Raw genomic sequence first — 19,030 nt, forward strand, 5'->3', positions numbered from 1 at the left:
TATAAAAAAGAGAAATACGTTTTTCTTCAGGCCAATGAGTTTCAGATAAGAGGTGATTAAAGGTGGTCATGTAAATAATAAGGTCCTTAGAACCCTGTCTCAGATTTAAAAGTTCGTTGTCACTAGCTTGAATGAACGTAGGACGTGCAAAGAGGCGGGACATGGCATCTTTAAACCAAGTGTAGTTGTGTAAAAGGGGATCATCATTTTCTATTAAGGGTATTGTCCAATTTGCGGCTACACCACCTAGGTAAGAAATAATGAATGCTATTTTCTCAGTATCAGACGAGAAAACCTGCGGCTTACATAAGAAATGCAACTGACACTGACTCATGAATAAAGCAAACTGGGAAGAAACACCTAAAAAACGCTCAGGGTTAGCCAGGGGAACTGGACTTGGTGTAACCACTGTTACTTGGATATTTTGATCAGGACGTTGAGGACTAAAACCTTTTGCTGCTACAGGACTTTGACCAAATCTAGTTGGCGCTATGAATGGGCTAGGGTCGGTCTCTTCGGGTTCTCTCCATTGTGTGAAGCTTGCTCTACTCTTTAATAATTCTTCTCTCAGTGTATGATTTTCCTGCTTTATTTGCTGCATTTCTTCTTGTAATTTTCAAATGATGTCTGCTAACTGTGCTGTTTGATCTGGGACTTCCATACTGAATCGTTATCAAGATGAAACAATTGGTGGGCTTGGCCTTCTGTTACGAGGCACTCACCTGTGCTCCAGATTGTTTCACCTTGATGATGATGTGAGGACAGGTCCCCAATCCCTCTAGAAACTAGCAGCGTGATACCAAGATATACCTTAGGATCAGTCCGGTAGTCTCAGGGGGGAAAAGGGGTTGGGATGACAAGAGAAGAGAAACAAGAAGATTCCAGCGGTCTTCTTTTAGGGGGACCAGGGCTTCAGGGGGCTTGAGTATTCACAGGATACAATAAACAGGAATGTAACTGGATAGTGGCTTGAGTTTTCTACTAGACTCCTAAGTACAAAATACAGAAGATAAACAATGTGTATATCTGTGAGGCAGTATCTTCTTACAGTTATCATAAACTTGTAACCAAAAGTCTCTAATAATTCTTACCTACAGACTACATAGGTTTCAACAGAATTTCGGGTTGATCTAACAATCTACTTGTCGATTTATGCAATCTGCAATAAACAATACAATCAATAACATACTGTCAAATAAGTTTAACAATCATGATAGCATTTAGTTATGTTCATCAGCATAGATACCTGAATCCTTATATGCCCAGCTTAGGATCAGATGCCTTGAGTGCACAGAAGTTCAAATGCTGCCAAAACAACCTTCTGCCATAAAGGAAAAAAATACTGCATACAAAATAATAGTAGTCAAAACCACATCTGTGCTGTTGTGATTCTTAAGGCTAACCTTGCTTGCGATAACTATTTTCACACTTTTAAAAAGGCACAATCTTCTTTGTTTTATAAATGTCAATAGTTTCTGGGTACTACTGGAAAACTCGCCGGAACACTTGAGATGAAGTGTTTTCCTTCTGTCAAAGAAATATAGTTCTAATAATTTGCGCAGTTCAAAGAGCAATGTTCCAAGTTCTAAAAACAATGTTCCAAGTTCTAATGTAAGCAGACTCACCGGTGGATAGATTTCTTCCAAAAAATACCTTAAAGCATGTTTTCTCTGTGCGCTTCTTTTCAGGGAACATGACACGGAAGAAGACGTCGGACCGGAGACTCAGCCCGGAACCAGGAAGCTAGGAAATTGCTGATGCAAGGCTTTCAAGCAGGAGATGCCGATCGGAAAAGCTGGAGCCAGGTAAGTGTGTTGAAGCAACGAGGCCAAGCACTAAATAGTGAAGAGGAGTGGTTTAAATAGGCTCCTAAGCAGGTGCTGGGTGTGGTCCTGGGTGTGGCCCAACTGTCTTTCAGGCCCAGGGTTTGTGGCAAACTGGGTGTGGCTTCCAACTGTCTTTCAGGCCCAGGGATTATTGGGTGTGGTCCTGGGTGTGGCCAAACTGTCTTTCATGCCCAGGGTTTGCACAGAATAACTACACATTATTCCATTACTTATGGCATGATAGAGCCACAGTTTAAGAACATGACATAATACATGAACATAATTTACAGTAAACACATATATGAACAGGATGGTATTCCATTATTTGAAATGGAAGAAATCCATGCATTAACAGGATGCATCCTACAAAATACCAGTGCTATATTACCATTTACTCTGTTTCTGCTGATATGTGTTCAAATCAAGGTGGACAGGGAAGGAGACGTGCATGGGGCAAAGCACCTGTAACAATCCTGGCTGAAGAGGGGTGAAACCCCGAAACCGGTCCTAGGATGCTTGATTCCGGTTCAGGGAAGACATGGCTTGGCAGTTCGGGCTGGCCTGTTGCCATGAGGCACAGGGTCAAGACTGATTTGCATATGGACATGTCTGAACTGGGGTGGTGTGGTGAGCATAATAACGATGGATTAAACCCAGATCTGTGACTGGGGGTAAATGTTTTGCCAATGTGCAACATTCAGTCCATCATCTTGTGTGTTTTGCTGTTCACCCTATGTGGGAAGGGTATGCCCAGACGTGGGTCCCGTGCTCACTACGCCACTGGAGTCAAGCTATCCTGGCTGAAGAGGGGTGAAACCCCGAAACCGGTCCTAGGATGCTTGATTCCGGTTCAGGGAAGACATGGCTTGGCAGTTCGGGCTGGACTGTTCCCATGAGGCACAGGGTCAAGTATGATTTGCATATGGCCATGTCTGAACTGGGGTGGCGTGGTGTGCAAAATAACGATGGATTAAACCCAGATCTGTGACTGGGGGTGAATGATTTGCCAATGTGCAACATTCCGTCCATCATCTTACGTGTTTTGCTGTTCGACCTATGTGGGAAGGGTATGCCCAGACGTGGGTTCCGTGCTCACTACGCCACTGGAGTCAAGCTATCCTGGCTGAAGAGGGGTGAAACCCCGAAACCGGTCCTAGGATGCTTGATTCCGTTCAGGGAAGACATGGCTTGGCAGTTCAGGCTGGACTGTTCCCATGAGGCACAGGGTCAAGACTGATTTGCATACGGCCATGTCTGAACTGGGGTGGCGTGGTGAGAGAAATAACAATGGATTAAACCCAGATCTGTGACTGGGGGTGAATGTTTTGCCAATGTGCAACATTCCGTCCATCATCTTGTGTGTTTTGCTGTTCGCCCAATGTGGGAAGGGTATGCCCAGACATGCGTCCCGTGCTCACTATGCTACTGGAGTCAAGCTATCATGGCTGAAGAGGGGTGAAACCCCGAAACCGGTCCTAGGATGCTTGATTCCGGTTCAGGGAAGACATGGCTTGGCAGTTCGGGCTGGACTGTTCCCATGAGGCACAGGGTCAAGACTGATTTGCATATGGCCATGTCTGAACTGGGGTGGCATGGTGAGCAAAATAACGATGGATTAAACCCAGATCTGTGACTGGGGGTGAATGTTTTGCCAATGTGCAACATTCCGTCCATCATCTTGTGTGTTTTGCTGTTCTCCCTATGTGGGAAGGGTATGCCCAGACGTGGGTTCCGTGCTCACTACGCCACTGTAGTCAAGCTATCCTGGCTTAAGAGGGGTGAAACTCCGAAACCGGTCCTAGGATGCTTGATTCCGGTTCAGGGAACACATGGCTTGGCAGTTCAGGCTGGACTGTTCCCATGAGGTACAGGGTCAAGACTGATTTGCATATGGCCATGTCTGAACTGGGGAGGCGTGGTGAGCAAAATAACAATGGATTATACCCAGATCTGTGACTGGGGGTGAATGTTTTCCAATGTGCAACATTCTGTCCATCATCTTGTGTGTTTTGCTGTTCGCTCTATGTGGGAAGGGAATGCCCAGACGTGGGTCCCGTGCTCACTACGCCACTGCAGTCAAGCTATCCTGGCTGAAGAAGGTGAAACCCCGAAACCATCCTAGGATGCTTGATTCCGGTTTAGGGAAGCCATCGCTTGGCAGTTCGGGGTGGACTGTTCCCATGAGGCACAGGGTCAAGACTGATTTGCATATGGCCATGTCTAAACTGGGGTGGCGTGGTGAGCAAAATAAAGATGGATTAAACCCAGATCTGTGACTGGAGGTGAATGTTTTGCCAATGTGCAACATTCCGTCCATCATCTTGTGTGTTTTGCTGTTCGCCCTATGTGGGAAGGGTATGCGCAGACGTGGGTCCCATGCTCACTACGCCACTGGAGTCAAGCTATCCTGGCTGAAGAGGGGTGAAACCCCGAAACCGGTTCTAGGATGCTTGATTCCGGCTCAGGGAAGACATGTCTTGGCCGATCGGGCTGGATTGTTCCCATAAGGTACATGGTCAAGACTGATTTGCATATGGCCATGTCTGAACTGGGGTGGCGTGGTGAGCATAATAACGATGGATTAAACCCAGATCTGTGACTGGGGGTAAATGTTTTGCCAATGTGCAACATTCCGTCCATCATCTTGTGTGTTTTGCTGTTCACCCTATGTGGGAAGGGTATGCCCAGACGTGGGTCCCGTGCTCACTACGCCACTGGAGTCAAGCTATCCTGGCTGAAGAGGGGTGAAACCCCGAAACTGGTCCTAGGATGCTTGATTCCGGTTCAGGGAAGACATGGCTTGGCAGTTCGGGCTGGACTGTTCCCATGAGGCACAGGGCCAAGAATGATTTGCATATGGCCATGTCTGAACTGGGGTGGCGTGGTGTGCAAAATAACGATGGATTAAACCCAGATCTGTGACTGGGGGTGAATGATTTGCCAATGTGCAACATTCCGTCCATCATCTTACATGTTTTGCTGTTCGACCTATGTGGGAAGGGTATGCCCAGACGTGGGTTCCGTGCTCACTACGCCACTGTAGTCAAGCTATCCTGGCTTAAGAGGGGTGAAACTCCGAAACCGGTCCTAGGATGCTTGATTCCGGTTCAGGGAACACATGGCTTGGCAGTTCAGGCTGGACTGTTCCCATGAGGTACAGGGTCAAGACTGATTTGCATATGGCCATGTCTGAACTGGGGAGGCGTAGTGAGCAAAATAACAATGGATTATACCCAGATCTGTGACTGGGGGTGAATGTTTTCCAATGTGCAACATTCTGTCCATCATCTTGTGTGTTTTGCTGTTCGCTCTATGTGGGAAGGGAATGCCCAGACGTGGGTCCCGTGCTCACTACGCCACTGCAGTCAAGCTATCATGGCTGAAGAGGGGTGAAACCCCGAAACCGGTCCTAGGATGCTTGATTCCGGTTCAGGGAAGACATGGCTTGGCAGTTCGGGCTGGACTGTTCCCATGAGGCACAGGGTCAAGACTGATTTGCATATGGCCATGTCTGAACTGGGGAGGCGTGGTGAGAGAAATAACGATGGATTAAACCCAGATCTGTGACTGGGGGTGAATGTTTTGCCAATGTGCAACATTCCGTCCATCATCTTGTGTGTTTTGCTGTTCGCCCTATGTGGGAAGGGTATGCCCAGACGTGGGTCCCATGCTCACTACGCCACTGGAGTCAAGCTATCCTGGCTGAAGAGGGGTGAAACCACGAAACCGGTCCTAGGATGCTTGATTCCGGCTCAGGGAAGACATGTCTTGGCCGATCGGGCTGGATTGTTCCCATAAGGCACAGGGTCAAGACTGATTTGCGTATGGCCATGTCTGAACTGGGGTGGCGTGGTGCGCAAAATAACGATGGATTAAACCCAGATCTGTGACTAGGGGTGAATGTTTTGCCAATGTGCAACATTCCGTCCCTCATCTTGTGTGTTTTGCTGTTCGCTCTATGTGGGAAGGGTATGCCCAGACGTGGGTCCCATGCTCACTACGCCACTGGAGTCAAGCTATCCTGGCTGAGGAGGGGTGAAACCCCGAAACCGGTTCTAGGATGCTTGATTCCGGCTCAGGGAAGACATGTCTTGGCCGATCGGGCTGGATTGTTCCCATAAAGCACATGGTCAAGACTGATTTGCATATGGCCATGTCTGAACTGGGGTGGCGTGGTGAGCATAATAACGATGGATTAAACCCAGATCTGTGACTGGGGGTAAATGTTTTGCCAATGTGCAACATTCCGTCCATCATCTTGTGTGTTTTGCTGTTCACCCTATGTGGGAAGGGTATGCCCAGACGTGGGTCCCGTGCTCACTACGCCACTGGAGTCAAGCTATCCTGGCTGAAGAGGGGTGAAACCCCAAAACCGGTCCTAGGATGCTTGATTCCGGTTCAGGGAAGACATGGCTTGGCAGTTCGGGCTGGACTGTTCCCATGAGGCACAGGGCCAAGAATGATTTGCATATGGCCATGTCTGAACTGGGGTGGCGTGGTGTGCAAAATAACGATGGATTAAACCCAGATCTGTGACTGGGGGTGAATGATTTGCCAATGTGCAACATTCCGTCCATCATCTTACGTGTTTTGCTGTTCGACCTATGTGGGAAGGGTATGCCCAGACGTGGGTTCCGTGCTCACTACGCCACTGGAGTCAAGCTATCCTGGCTGAATAGGGGTGAAACCCCGAAACCGGTCCTAGGATGCTTGATTCCGTTCAGGGAAGACATGGCTTGGCAGTTCGGGCTGGACTGTTCCCATGAGGTACAGGGTCAAGACTGATTTGCATATGGCCATGTCTGAACTGGGGTGGCATGGTGAGCAAAATAACGATGGATTAAACCCAGATCTGTGACTGGAGGTGAATGTTTTGCCAATGTGCAACATTCCGTCCATCATCTTGTGTGTTTTGCTGTTCGCCCTATGTGGGAAGGGTATGGTCAGACGTGGGACCCATGCTCACTACGCCACTGGAGTCAAGCTATCCTGGCTGAAGAGGGGTGAAACCCCGAAAACGGTCCTAGGATGCTTGATTCTGGTTCAGGGAAGACATGGCTTGGCAGTTCGGGCTGGACTGTTCCCATGAGGCACAGGGTCAAGACTGATTTGCATATGGCCATGTCTGAACTGGGGTGGCATGGTGAGCAAAATAACGATGGATTAAACCCAGATCTGTGACTGGGGGTGAATGTTTTGCCAATGTGCAACATTCCGTCCATCATCTTGTGTGTTTTGCTGTTCTCCCTATGTGGGAAGGGTATGCCCAGACGTGGGTTCTGTGCTCACTACGCCACTGTAGTCAAGCTATCCTGGCTTAAGAGGGGTGAAACTCCGAAACCGGTCCTAGGATGCTTGATTCCGGTTCAGGGAACACATGGCTTGGCAGTTCAGGCTGGACTGTTCCCATGAGGTACAGGGTCAAGACTGATTTGCATATGGCCATGTCTGAACTGGGGAGGCGTGGTGAGCAAAATAACAATGGATTATACCCAGATCTGTGACTGGGGGTGAATGTTTTCCAATGTGCAACATTCTGTCCATCATCTTGTGTGTTTTGCTGTTTGCTCTATGTGGGAAGGGAATGCCCAGACGTGGGTCCCGTGCTCACTACGCCACTGCAGTCAAGCTATCCTGGCTGAAGAAGGTGAAACCCCGAAACCGGTCCTAGGATGCTTGATTCCGGTTCAGGGAAGCCATCGCTTGGCAGTTCGGGGTGGACTGTTCCCATGAGGCACAGGGTCAAGACTGATTTGCATATGGCCATGTCTAAACTGGGGTGGCGTGGTGAGCAAAATAAAGATGGATTAAACCCAGATCTGTGACTGGAGGTGAATGTTTTGCCAATGTGCAACATTCCGTCCATCATCTTGTGTGTTTTGCTGTTCGCCCTATGTGGGAAGGGTATGCCCAGACGTGGGTCCCATGCTCACTACGCCACTGGAGTCAAGCTATCCTGGCTGAAGAGGGGTGAAACCACGAAACCGGTCCTAGGATGCTTGATTCCGGCTCAGGGAAGACATGTCTTGGCCGATCGGGCTGGATTGTTCCCATAAGGCACAGGGTCAAGACTGATTTGCGTATGGCCATGTCTGAACTGGGGTGGCGTGGTGCGCAAAATAACGATGGATTAAACCCAGATCTGTGACTAGGGGTGAATGTTTTGCCAATGTGCAACATTCTGTCCCTCATCTTGTGTGTTTTGCTGTTCGCTCTATGTGGGAAGGGTATGCCCAGACGTGGGTCCCGTGCTCACTACGCCACTGGAGTCAAGCTATCCTGGCTGAAGAGGGGTGAAACCCCGGAATCGGTTCTAGGATGCTTGATTCCGGCTCAGGGAAGACATGTCTTGGCCGATCGGGCTGGATTGTTCCCATAAGGCACATGGTCAAGACTGATTTGCATATGGCCATGTCTGAACTGGGGTGGCGTGGTGAGCATAATAACGATGGATTAAACCCAGATCTGTGACTGGGGGTAAATGTTTTGCCAATGTGCAACATTCCGTCCATCATCTTGTGTGTTTTGCTGTTCACCCTATGTGGGAAGGGTATGCCCAGACGTGGGTCCCGTGCTCACTACGCCACTGAAGTCAAGCTATCCTGGCTGAAGAGGGGTGAAACCCCGAAACCGGTCCTAGGATGCTTGATTCCGGTTCAGGGAAGACATGGCTTTGCAGTTCGGGCTGGACTGTTCCCATGAGGCACAGGGCCAAGAATGATTTGCATATGGCCATGTCTGAACTGGGGTCGCGTGGTGTGCAAAATAACGATGGATTAAACCCAGATCTGTGACTGGGGGTGAATGATTTGCCAATGTGCAACATTCCGTCCATCATCTTACGTGTTTTGCTGTTCGACCTATGTGGGAATGGTATGCCCAGACGTGGGTTCCGTGCTCACTACGCCACTGGAGTCAAGCTATCCTGGCTGAAGAGGGGTGAAACCCCGAAACTGGTCCTAGGATGCTTGATTCCGTTCAGGGAAGACATGGCTTGGCAGTTCAGGCTGGACTGTTCCCATAAGGCACAGGGTCAAGACTGATTTGCATACGGCCATGTCTGAACTGGGGTGGCATGGTGAGAGAAATAACGATGGATTAAACCCAGATCTGTGACTGGGGGTGAATGTTTTGCCAATGTGCAACATTCCGTCCATCATCTTGTGTGTTTTGCTGTTCTCCCTATGTGGGAAGGGTATGCCCAGACATGGGTTCCGTGCTCACTACGCCACTGTAGTCAAGCTATCCTGGCTTAAGAGGGGTGAAACTCCGAAACCGGTCCTAGGATGCTTGATTCCGGTTCAGGGAACACATGGCTTGGCAGTTCAGGCTGGACTGTTCCCATGAGGTACAGGGTCAAGACTGATTTGCATATGGCCATGTCTGAACTGGGGAGGCGTGGTGAGCAAAATAACAATGGATTATACCCAGATCTGTGACTGGGGGTGAATGTTTTCCAATGTGCAACATTCTGTCCATCATCTTGTGTGTTTTGCTGTTCGCTCTATGTGGGAAGGGAATGCCCAGACGTGGGTCCCGTGCTCACTACGCCACTGCAGTCAAGCTATCCTGGCTGAAGAAGGTGAAACCCCGAAACCGGTCCTAGGATGCTTGATTCCGGTTCAGGGAAGCCATCGCTTGGCAGTTCGGGGTGGACTGTTCCCATGAGGCACAGGGTCAAGACTGATTTGCATATGGCCATGTCTAAACTGGGGTGGCGTGGTGAGCAAAATAAAGATAGATTAAACCCAGATCTGTGACTGGAGGTGAATGTTTTGCCAATGTGCAACATTCCGTCCATCATCTTGTGTGTTTTGCTGTTCGCCCTATGTGGGAAGGGTATGCCCAGACGTGGGACCCATGCTCACTACGCCACTGGAGTCAAGCTATCCTGGCTGAAGAGGGGTGAAACCCCGAAACCGGTCCTAGGATGCTTGATTCCGGTTCAGGGAAGACATGGCTTGGCAGTTCGGGCTGGACTGTTCCCATGAGGCACAGGGTCAAGACTGATTTGCATATGGCCATGTCTGAACTGGGGTGGCATGGTGAGCAAAATAACGATGGATTAAACCCAGATCTGTGACTGGGGGTGAATGTTTTGCCAATGTGCAACATTCCGTCCATCATCTTGTGTGTTTTGCTGTTCTCCCTATGTGGGAAGGGTATGCCCAGACATGGGTTCCGTGCTCACTACGCCACTGTAGTCAAGCTATCCTGGCTTAAGAGGGGTGAAACTCCGAAACCGGTCCTAGGATGCTTGATTCCGGTTCAGGGAACACATGGCTTGGCAGTTCAGGCTGGACTGTTCCCATGAGGTACAGGGTCAAGACTGATTTGCATATGGCCATGTCTGAACTGGGGAGGCGTGGTGAGCAAAAGAACAATGGATTATACCCAGATCTGTGACTGGGGGTGAATGTTTTCCAATGTGCAACATTCTGTCCATCATCTTGTGTGTTTTGCTGTTCGCTCTATGTGGGAAGGGAATGCCCAGACTTGGGTCCCGTGCTCACTACGCCACTGCAGTCAAGCTATCCTGGCTGAAGAAGGTGAAACCCCGAAACCGGTCCTAGGATGCTTGATTCCGGTTCAGGGAAGCCATCGCTTAGCAGTTCGGGTGGACTGTTCCCATGAGGCACAGGGTCAAGACTGATTTGCATATGGCCATGTCTAAACTGGGGTGGCGTGGTGAGCAAAATAAAGATGGATTAAACCCAGATCTGTGACTGGAGGTGAATGTTTTGCCAATGTGCAACATTCCGTCCATCATCTTGTGTGTTTTGCTGTTCGCCCTATGTGGGAAGGGTATGGCCAGACGTGGGACCCATGCTCACTACGCCACTGGAGTCAAGCTATCCTGGCTGAAGAGGGGTGAAACCCCGAAAACGGTCCTAGGATGCTTGATTCCGGTTCAGGGAAGACATGGCTTGGCAGTTCGGGCTGGACTGTTCCCATGAGGCACAGGGTCAAGACTGATTTGCATATGGCCATGTCTGAACTGGGGTGGCATGGTGAGCAAAATAACGATGGATTAAACCCAGATCTGTGACTGGGGGTGAATGTTTTGCCAATGTGCAACATTCCGTCCATCATCTTGTGTGTTTTGCTGTTCTCCCTATGTGGGAAGGGTATGCCCAGACGTGGGTTCCGTGCTCACTACGCCACTGTAGTCAAGCTATCCTGGCTTAAGAGGGGTGAAACTCCGAAACCGGTCCTAGGATGCTTGATTCCGGTTCAGGGAACACATGGCTTGGCAGTTCAGGCTGGACTGTTCCCATGAGGTACAGGGTCAAGACTGATTTGCATATGGCCATGTCTGAACTGGGGAGGCGTGGTGAGCAAAATAACAATGGATTATACCCAGATCTGTGACTGGGGGTGAATGTTTTCCAATGTGCAACATTCTGTCCATCATCTTGTGTGTTTTGCTGTTCGCTCTATGTGGGAAGGGAATGCCCAGACGTGGGTCCCGTGCTCACTACGCCACTGCAGTCAAGCTATCCTGGCTGAAGAAGGTGAAACCCCGAAACCGGTCCTAGGATGCTTGATTCCGGTTCAGGGAAGCCATCGCTTGGCAGTTCGGGGTGGACTGTTCCCATGAGGCACAGGGTCAAGACTGATTTGCATATGGCCATGTCTGAACTGGGGTGGCGTGGTGTGCAAAATAACGATGGATTAAACCCAGATCTGTGACTGGGGGTGAATGATTTGCCAATGTGCAACATTCCGTCTATCATCTTACGTGTTTTGCTGTTCGACCTATGTGGGAAGGGTATGCCCAGACGTGGGTTCCGTGCTCACTACGCCACTGGAGTCAAGCTATCCTGGCTGAAGAGGGGTGAAACCCCGAAACCGGTCCTAGGATGCTTGATTCCGTTCAGGGAAGACATGGCTTGGCAGTTCAGGCTGGACTGTTCCCATAAGGCACAGGGTCAAGACTGATTTGCATACGGCCATGTCTGAACTGGGGTGGCGTGGTGAGAGAAATAACGATGGATTAAACCCAGATCTGTGACTGGGGGTGAATGTTTTGCCAATGTGCAACATTCCGTTTATCATCTTGTGTGTTTTGCTGTTCGCCCAATGTGGGAAGGGCATGCCCAGACATGCGTCCCGTGCTCACTACGCTACTGGAGTCAAGCTATCATGGCTGAAGAGGGGTGAAACCCCGAAACCGGTCCTAGGATGCTTGATTCTGGTTCAGGGAAGACATGGCTTGGCAGTTCGGGCTGGACTGTTCCCATGAGGCACAGGGTTAAGACTGATTTGCATATGGCCATGTCTGAACTGGGGTGGCATGGTGAGCAAAATAACGATGGATTAAACCCAGATCTGTGACTGGGGGTGAATGTTTTGCCAATGTGCAACATTCCGTCCATCATCTTGTGTGTTTTGCTGTTCTCCCTATGTGGGAAGGGTATGCCCAGACATGGGTTCCGTGCTCACTACGCCACTGTAGTCAAGCTATCCTGGCTTAAGAGGGGTGAAACTCCGAAACCGGTCCTAGGATGCTTGATTCCGGTTCAGGGAACACATGGCTTGGCAGTTCAGGCTGGACTGTTCCCATGAGGTACAGGGTCAAGACTGATTTGCATATGGCCATGTCTGAACTGGGGAGGCGTGGTGAGCAAAAGAACAATGGATTATACCCAGATCTGTGACTGGGGGTGAATGTTTTCCAATGTGCAACATTCTGTCCATCATCTTGTGTGTTTTGCTGTTCGCTCTATGTGGGAAGGGAATGCCCAGACGTGGGTCCCGTGCTCACTACGCCACTGCAGTCAAGCTATCCTGGCTGAAGAAGGTGAAACCCCGAAACCGGTCCTAGGATGCTTGATTCCGGTTCAGGGAAGCCATCGCTTAGCAGTTCGGGTGGACTGTTCCCATGAGGCACAGGGTCAAGACTGATTTGCATATGGCCATGTCTGAACTGGGGTGGCATGGTGAGCAAAATAACGATGGATTAAACCCAGATCTGTGACTGGGGGTGAATGTTTTGCCAATGTGCAACATTCCGTCCATCATCTTGTGTGTTTTGCTGTTCTCCCTATGTGGGAAGGGTATGCCCAGACGTGGGTTCCGTGCTCACTACGCCACTGTAGTCAAGCTATCCTGGCTTAAGAGGGGTGAAACTCCGAAACCGGTCCTAGGATGCTTGATTCCGGTTCAGGGAACACATGGCTTGGCAGTTCAGGCTGGACTGTTCCCATGAGGTACAAGGTCAAGACTGATTTGCATATGGCCATGTCTGAACTGGGGAGGGGTGGTGAGCAAAAGAACAATGGATTATACCCAGATCTGTGACTGGGGGTGAATGTTTTCCAATGTGCAACATTCTGTCCATCATTTTGTGTGTTTTGCTGTTCGCTCTATGTGGGAAGGGAATGCCCAGACGTGGGTCCCGTGCTCACTACGCCACTGCAGTCAAGCTATCCTGGCTGAAGAAGGTGAAACCCCGAAACCGGTCCTAGGATGCTTGATTCCGGTTCAGGGAAGCCATCGCTTAGCAGTTCGGGTGGACTGTTCTCATGAGGCACAGGGTCAAGACTGATTTGCATATGGCCATGTCTAAACTGGGGTGGCGTGGTGAGCAAAATAAAGATGGATTAAACCCAGATCTGTGACTGGAGATGAATGTTTTGCCAATGTGCAACATTCCGTCCATCATCTTGTGTGTTTTGCTGTTCGCCCTATGTGGGAAGGGTATGGCCAGACGTGGGACCCATGCTCACTACGCCACTGGAGTCAAGCTATCCTGGCTGAAGAGGGGTGAAACCCCGAAAACGGTCCTATGATGCTTGATTCCAGCTCAGGGAAGACATGTCTTGGCCGATCGGGCTGGATTGTTCCCATAAGGCACAGGGTCAAGACTGATTTGCGTATGGCCATGTCTGAACTGGGGTGGCGTGGTGCGCAAAATAACGATGGAATAAACCCAGATCTGTGACTAGGGGTGAATGTTTTGCCAATGTGCAACATTCCGTCCCTCATCTTGTGTGTTTTGCTGTTCGCTCTATGTGGGAAGGGTATGCCCAGACGTGGGTCCCGTGCTCACTACGCCACTGGAGTCAAGCTATCCTGGCTGAAGAGGGGTGAAACCCCGAAACCGGTTCTAGGAAGCTTGATTCCGGCTCAGGGAAGACATGTCTTGGCCGATCGGGCTGGATTGTTCCCATAAGGCACATGGTCAAGACTGATTTGTATATGGCCATGTCTGAATTGGGGTGGCGTGGTGAGCATAATAACGATGGATTAAACCCAGATCTGTGACTGGGGGTAAATGTTTTGCCAATGTGCAACATTCCGTCCATCATCTTGTGTGTTTTGCTGTTCACCCTATGTGGGAAGGGTATGCCCAGACGTGGGTCCCGTGCTCACTACGCCACTGGAGTAAAGCTATCCTGGCTGAAGAGGGGTGAAACCCCGAAACCGGTCCTAGGATGCTTGATTCCGGTTCAGGGAAGACATGGCTTGGCAGTTTGGGCTGGACTGTTCCCATGAGGCACAGGGTCAAGAATGATTTGCATATGGCCATGTCTGAACTGGGGTGGCGTGGTGTGCAAAATAACGATGGATTAAACCCAGATCTGTGACTGGGGGTGAATGATTTGCCAATGTGCAACATTCCGTCCATCATCTTACGTGTTTTGCTGTTCGACCTATGTGGGAAGGGTATGCCCAGACGTGGGTTCCGTGCTCACTACGCCACTGGAGACAAGCTATCCTGGCTGAAGAGGGGTGAGACCCCGAAACCGGTCCTAGGATGCTTGATTCCGTTCAGGGAAGACATGGCTTGGCAGTTCAGGCTGGACTGTTCCCTTGAGGCACAGGGTCAAGACTGATTTGCATACGGCCATGTCTGAACTGGGGTGGCGTGGTGAGAGAAATAACGATGGATTAAACCCAGATCTGTGACTGGGGGTGAATGTTTTGCCAATGTGCAACATTCCGTCCATCATCTTGTGTGTTTTGCTGTTCGCCCAATGTGGGAAGGGTATGCCCAGACATGCGTCCCGTGCTCACTACGCTACTGGAGTCAAGCTATCATGGCTGAAGAGGGGTGAAACCCCGAAACCGGTCCTAGGATGCTTGATTCCGGTTCCTGGAAGACATGGCTTGGCAGTTCGGGCTGGACTGTTCCCATGAGGCACAGGGTCAAGACTGATTTGCATATGGCCATGTCTGAACTGGGGTGGCATGGTGAGCAAAATAACGATGGATTAAACCCAGATCTGTGACTGGGGGTGAATGTTTTGCCAATGTGCAACAGTCCGTCCATCATCTTGTGTGTTTTGCTGTTCTCCCTATGTGGGAAGGGTATGCCCAGACGTGGGTTCCGTGCTCACTACGCCACTGTAGTCAAGCTATCCTGGCTTAAGAGGGGTGAAACTCCGAAACCGGTCCTAGGATGCTTGATTCCGGTTCAGGGAACACATGGCTTGGCAGTTCAGGCTGGACTGTTCCCATGAGGTACAGGGTCAAGACTGATTTGCATATGGCCATGTCTGAACTGGGGAGGCGTGGTGAGCAAAATAACAATGGATTATACCCAGATCTGTGACTAGGGGTGAATGTTTTCCAATGTGCAACATTCTGTCCATCATCTTGTGTGTTTTGCTGTTCGCTCTATGTGGGAAGGGAATGCCCAGACGTGGGTCCCGTGCTCACTACGCCACTGCAGTCAAGCTATCCTGGCTGAAGAAGGTGAAACCCCGAAACCGGTCCTAGGATGCTTGATTCCGGTTCAGGGAAGCCATCGCTTAGCAGTTCGAGGTGGACTGTTCCCATGAGGCACAGGGTCAAGACTGATTTGCATATGGCCATGTCTAAACTGGGGTGGCGTGGTGAGCAAAATAAAGATGGATTAAACCCAGATCTGTGACTGGAGGTGAATGTTTTGCCAATGTGCAACATTCCGTCCATCATCTTGTGTGTTTTGCTGTTCGCCCTATGTGGGAAGGGTATGCCCAGACGTGGGACCCATGCTCACTACGCCACTGGAGTCAAGCTATCCTGGCTGAAGAGGGGTGAAACCCCGAAAACGGTCCTAGGATGCTTGATTCCGGCTCAGGGAAGACATGTCTTGGCCGATCGGGCTGGATTGTTCCCATAAGGCACAGGGTCAAGACTGATTTGCATATGGCCATGTCTGAACTGGGGTGGCGTGGTGCGCAAAATAACGATGGATTAAACCCAGATCTGTGACTAGGGGTGAATGTTTTGCCAATGTGCAACATTCCGTCCCTCATGTTGTGTGTTTTGCTGTTCGCTCTATGTGGTAAGGGTATGCCCAGACGTGGGTCCCGTGCTCACTACGCCACTGGAGTCAAGCTATCCTGGCTGAAGAGGGGTGAAACCCCGAAACCGGTTCTAGGATGCTTGATTCCGGCTCAGGGAAGACATGTCTTGGCCGATCGGGCTGGATTGTTCCCAGAAGGCACAGGGTCAAGACTGATTTGCATATGGCCATGTCTGAACTGGGGTGGCGTTGTGCGCAAAATAACGATGGATTAAACCCAGATCTGTGACTGGGGGTGAATGTTTTGCCAATGTGCAACATTCCGTCCCTCATCTTGTGTGTTTTGCTGTTCGCTCTATGTGGGAAGGGTATGCCCAGACGTGGGTCCCGTGCTCACTACGCCACTGGAGTCAAGCTATCCTGGCTGAAGAGGGGTGAAACCCCGAAACCGGTCCTAGGATGCTTGATTCCGGTTCAGGGAAGCCATGGCTTGGCAGTTCGGGCTGGACTGTTCCCATGAGGCACAGGGTCAAGACTGATTTGCCTATGGCCATGTCTGAACTGGGGTGGCGTGGTGAGCAAAATAACGATTGAATAAAACCCAGATCTGTAACTGGAGGTGAATGTTTTGCCAATGTGCAACATTCCGTCCATCATCTTGTGTGTTTTGCTGTTCGCCCTATGTGGGAAGGGTATGCCAAGACGTAGGTCCCTTGCTCACTACGCAACTGGAGTCAAGCTATCCTGGCTGAAGAGGGCTGAAACCCCGAAACCGGTGCTAGGATGCTTGATTCCGGTTCAGGGAAGACATGGCTTGGCAGTTCGGGCTGGACTGTTCCCATGAGGCAAAGGGTCAAGACTGATTTGCATATGGCCATGTCTGAACTGGAGTGGCGTGGTGAGCAAAATAACGATGGATTAAACCCAGATCTGTGACTGGGGGTGAATGTTTTGCCAATGTGCAACATTCCGTCCATCATCTTGTATGTTTTGCTGTTCACCCTATGTGGGCGGGGTATGCCCAGACATGGGTCCCGTGCTCACTACGCCACTGGAGTCAAGCTATCCTGGCTGAAGAGGGGTGAAACCCCGAAACCGGTCCTAGGATGCTTGATTCCGGTTCAGGGAAGACATGGCTTGGCAGTTCGGGCTGGACTGTTGCCATGAGGCACAGGGTCAAGACTGATTTGCATATGGCCATGTCTGAACAGGGGTGGCGTGGTGAGCATAATAACGATGGATTAAACCCAGATCTGTGACAGGGGGGGGAATGTTTTGCCAATGTGCAATATTCCGTCCATCATCTTGTGTGTTTTGCTGTTCGACCTATGAGGGAAGGGTATGCCCAGACGTGGGTTCCGTGCTCACTACGCCACTGGAGTCAAGCTATCCTGGCTGAAGAGGGGTGAAACCCCGAAACCGGTCCTAGGATGCTTGATTCCGTTCAGGGAAGACATGGCTTGGCAGATCGGGCTGGACTGTTCCCATGAGGCACAGGGTCAAGACTGATTTGCATATGGCCATGTCTGAACTGGGGTGGCATGGTGAGCAAAATAACGATGGATTAAACCCAGATCTGTGACTGGGGGTGAATGTTTTGCCAATGTGCAACATTCCGTCCATCATCTTGTGTGTTTTGCTGTTCTCCCTATGTGGGAAGGGTTTGCCCAGACGTAGGTTCCGTGCTCACTACGCCACTGTAGTCAAGCTATCCTGGCTTAAGAGGGGTGAAACCCCGAAACCGGTCCTAGGATGCTTGATTCCGGTTCAGGGAACACATGGCTTGGCAGTTCAGGCTGGACTGTTCCCATGAGGCACAGGGTCAAGACTGATTTGCATATGGCCATGTCTGAACTGGGGAGGCGTGGTGAGCAAAATAACAATGGATTATACCCAGATCTGTGACTGGGGGTGAATGTTTTCCAATGTGCAACATTCTGTCCATCATCTTGTGTGTTTTGCTGTTCGCTCTATGTGGGAAGGGAATGCCCAGACGTGGGTCCCGTGCTCTACGCCACTGCAGTCAAGCTATCCTGGCCGAAGAGGGTGAAACCCCGAAACCGGTCCTAGGACGCTTGATTCCGGTTCAGGGAAGCCATGGCTTGGCAGTTCGGGGTGGACTGTTCCCATGAGGCACAGGGTCAAGACTGATTTGCATATGGCCATGTCTGAACTGGGGTGGCGTGGTGCGCAAAATAACGATGGATAAAACCCAGATCTGTGACTGGGGGTGAATGTTTTGCCAATGTGCAACATTCCGTCCCTCATCTTGTGTGTTTTGCTGTTCGCTCTATGTGGGAAGGGTATGCCCAGACGTGGGTCCCGTGCTCACTACGCCACTGGAGTCAAGCTATCCTGGCTGAAGAGGGGTGAAACCCCGAAACCGGTCCTAGGATGCTTGATTCCGGTTCAGGGAAGCCATGGCTTGGCAGTTCGGGCTGGACTGTTCCCATGAGGCACAGGGTCAAGACTGATTTGCATATGGCCATGTCTGAACTGGGGTGGCGTGTTGAGCAAAATAACGATGGATAAAACCCAGATCTGTAACTGTAGGTGAATGTTTTGCCAATGTGCAACATTCCGTCCATCATCTTGTGTGTTTTGCTGTTCACCCTATGTGGGAAGGGTATGCCCAGACGTGGGTCCCTTGCTCACTACGCCACTGGAGTCAAGCTATCCTGGCTGAAGAGGGCTGAGATCCCGAAACCGGTGCTAGGATGCTTGATTCCGGTTCAGAGAAGACATGGCTTGGCAGTTCGGGCTGGACTGTTCCCATGAGGCAAAGGGTCAAGACTGATTTGCATATGGCCATGTCTGAACTGGAGTGGCGTGGTGAGCAAAATAACGATGGATTAAACCCAGATCTGTGACTGGGGGTGAATGTTTTGCCAATGTGCAACATTCCGTCCATCATCTTGTATGTTTTGCTGTTCGCCCTATGTGGGCAGGGTATGCCCAGACATGG

The sequence above is a fragment of the Triturus cristatus genome, chromosome 1_1, assembly GCF_964204655.1.
Source record: "Triturus cristatus chromosome 1_1, aTriCri1.1, whole genome shotgun sequence".
Taxonomy (NCBI): Eukaryota; Metazoa; Chordata; class Amphibia; order Caudata; family Salamandridae; genus Triturus; species Triturus cristatus.